This window comes from Papaver somniferum, unplaced genomic scaffold, assembly GCF_003573695.1.
Source record: "Papaver somniferum cultivar HN1 unplaced genomic scaffold, ASM357369v1 unplaced-scaffold_85, whole genome shotgun sequence".
Classification (NCBI taxonomy): domain Eukaryota; kingdom Viridiplantae; phylum Streptophyta; class Magnoliopsida; order Ranunculales; family Papaveraceae; genus Papaver; species Papaver somniferum.
Window position 1 is genome coordinate 158,496 of NW_020651526.1, and position 3,685 is coordinate 162,180.

Consider the following 3,685-nt stretch of genomic DNA (forward strand, 5'->3'; position numbering starts at 1 on the left):
CCTGTTTGAACTATTTTTACAAAAATATTTACTTTGTGGAAAATGGTTAAAACTGTTGACAAACTAACTAAATCCTAAAATACTGGTGGTTTCACTGGCCAATGAATTCAATTTAACCATACATGGTATTGAAAGAATCCGCAACCCATTCTTCTTCCTAGGTAGTTGTACGTGAGATGATATGCTTGTCCAGTCTAATTGTGGAGTGGGTACGGCCGCCTCGACTTCTGGTGATATGAAGAAAGAGGTGAGCAATAGAATTATCTAACGTTTCTGATGACCTACAATGCAAGGGTCTTGCATGGGCCAGGTTTGGGTTATGTATAGGCCTAATAATGAAGGCTGTTTTTAGGCATACCTAGAAATTTCTAGGCATACCAAGTGAAGATAAAAAGGGATGCCAAATAACAAAATCAGAAAGCCCCTTAACCAAATTTTTTATAATGACAAATCTGCCCTTTATTTATTAGTGTTAATAATCTGGATTAGTGATTAAAATTTTTGATTAGTGATTAAGATAATTTTTTCAGAATTATAAGGTTTAGATGAAAAAATTTTGGGAAAAAAAATCAAAGTTTTGGTTAAGAAGGAGAGAAAGAGAAGGAGAAAGTGAGAAAATTTTAATTCTTGATTCAATGGAGGATGAGGAGGGTCATAATTAATCTAAAAAACCTAGGAAAATACATATCAACTACAACAATGATTCCCAAATGGCTTATTTCTTAGATTATGAGAATGATTTTACACAAACTCAAGCTCAAGCACAAACTTAAAATGATGATTTTTATGAGCCAAATCCAGTTGACGAGTATATATATGAGGAACCCAATGCTTCTAATACACAGATACACTTCTATCTTATGCTCAATCTCACTTCTATAGCTCCAAATTATCAAAAGTTTGGATTTTTGCTTCATGGTTCGACGAACCTTGTCTGGTTCGGCTGACATATATGAGCCGAATCAACCAAATGATGAACGGTTCGGCTCATTGAATATAGTTACAGCATGCGCTGAACCTATATTTTCCACTTTCAAGCCAAATAATAAACGGTTCGGCTCACTGAATCTGTTTACAACATGCGCCGAACTTATAATTTTCAATTCCAACCCTTTTGCTAGACAGTAGTTCGGCTTATATGAAAGTTTTATAGTAAGCCGAACATCCTGAACAACCCGTTCTAAAAATTATTACAGGTTCATATATTCAAAATCGTATAAGCTGAACATGAATTTGTAAATTTTTGGGTTAAAGTAATGTTATTGGTTCGACATATATTGAGAACTTCGTATAAGCCGAAACCTCCTAATGTTCAAGGTTCGGCACATAATATTATTATAGTATGAGCCGAACATTAATTTGTTATTTGTTGGGTTGAAATTTTGTTCTTGGTTCGACACATATTGAGAATGTCGTATCAGCCGAAACCTGTAAATGTTCATGGTTCGGCACAGAATATGATTGTCGAATGAGCCGAACATTGCTATTATATTCCCTTTCTAGTATTTAACCTTGTGATATTCTTTGTAGATCGTGCTTGCTGGACCTGTAACCATGGAAAATCAACCTGTTCCAGTAGATATAATTCACGAGGATACCAAGGATCACTTCCAAAATGATTTGGTATAATTCACGAGGATACCAAGGATCCATTACCACAAACCTTCCCTAACTCTCTCCTTTGTGTTCTCAAATTGCTTTTTCAAGTTAGTCAACTTGATCTTCTTATTCTTCTTGTTTCTTCCATCGGGTATGAAAACGGAATCGACATCTCTAACGGATCGACAAAACTCCAACTCCGTTTTGTATGCATCCCAACCAAGAAATTCCTCGTACAACTTGTAGAGCTCATCCCAACTCATATCATAAAAATCAGCTTTCACACTTCTACCCCTTGCTTTAAGGCCTGTAATCTTACTAGCCTCATCAGGAGTGATTGTCATCTCTCTAAAAGGTAATTGAAATGTGTAGGTTTCTGGACAGAATCTCTCGGTAAAGGCAGAGGCCGACAGACTATCATATTCTTTATGTCCATAATTGATGGCAGGCCATAAAGCACTGGCTTGTGCGTAAGCAATCACCTCAGGAACCTCTTCATCAAGACTCCATTCCGCTGCCCTCTGGTGTCTTAATACTCGGACTGCATGGTTGTGATCAGGAGTCTCGTTTATTCTCTTCGCCCAAGATTCGGCATAACCAATCAAAACATTTCCTCCATCTTTCGGAAGACCACGAGGAAAATCATCTGATCGAGGTGTAATTAAGTCATCTTCATCATGAATGTAAAAACCAGTGATCCGTCGATCATCATCATCCTTCTCTTTCTCGGGTTCTGCCACCTTCTTACCTTTCCTGTCTTTCTTAGGTTTTCCTTGGGGTTGTGTTTCTTGATGTTCTTCTTGATTATCATCAACTTCTTCTTCTCTTCCAACTCTTACTTGTTCAGATTATTCTTCTAAAATGCCTCATCTACCTCCCGCTCCCAATCTTTTCTTACCTCCTCCTCGAGGATCGGGAGTTTTAGAAGTAGAAGGTGTTACCTCCATCTTCTTCCTCCTATTAGCTGCATTAGTCCTGACACAAGTATGAAAGTTATAAGTATGTTTCGAACAACAAAGGGATACAAACTATATGAAATATGGATTTGAAATGTGGTAGGCTTCTAAAAGGTCCTACAAATTATAACCGCAAGTGCACGGTGTCGAAAGTGGCAAATGTGCAAGTACGGGTCGAACCACAGAGACTTGGGTGTGTATTGAAGTGAAGAAACAAGTGACAGTAAACCAAAGAAGCAGTGAATGACAGTGGCAAAGGAACAAAGAAAAATCAGTGGCAATGAATAAGAAAAACTTAACCAAAACAGAACATGGGAGAGAAATTGTGGATGACAATGAAGTGTATGGAGATGGATGAGAATTCTCTTTCACCTAGCTAGTTTGCCTAGGTCAGGTCTTTGTCATATGGCTAGTTAACCACCTAAAGTCCTTGGATTAACCCCTAGCATTGCCTATCTGATTAAAGCATAGGCAATCACAGGTCATTTAGGTTCCTAGGTTTCTAACTAATATGGTTTGTTCATCCCTTAGATTATTTCTAACTCCTAGCATTAATGGTCTGTTTAAAGCACCATTAATCACAAGCCAGTGAACCCTTGGAATGTCACTAACCTAAGTGTTTTGAGCTCAGGGACTAACCCAAATGGCTAACCAACATGGTTCAATGGTCTTCTCTAAGATTTAAACAGGGAAATTACAGGATCATGTGAAGAAACATTACATACATAGAACTTAACACAAACATAACATGAAAAATACATTCACATGATGAAACTGATATTTAATTGAAGAAACTAACATTTAAACAAAACCTAAGAACTAAACAGTGAAGCATAAGTTGAAATTGGAAAACAAAGAAATCTAAAACTAAACCTAATTGACACACTGGCTAGTCCAGGCATGCGTCAATTCGTCACCCAAGCATTCAATTTATACATGCAAGCTCAAAAAATCAAAAACCCTCAAAGTGAAACTAGGGTTTCACCAAATACGAAATTCACTCACCTAACTCTCTGATTTCTTCTTCTATTTCGTCGACCCATGCTTCCATATCTTCTTCTCTATCTTCCCATACCTTTGATTTCTTCTCTAACTAACCTATATCATCAACCCCTAAAACTAGGGTTTCA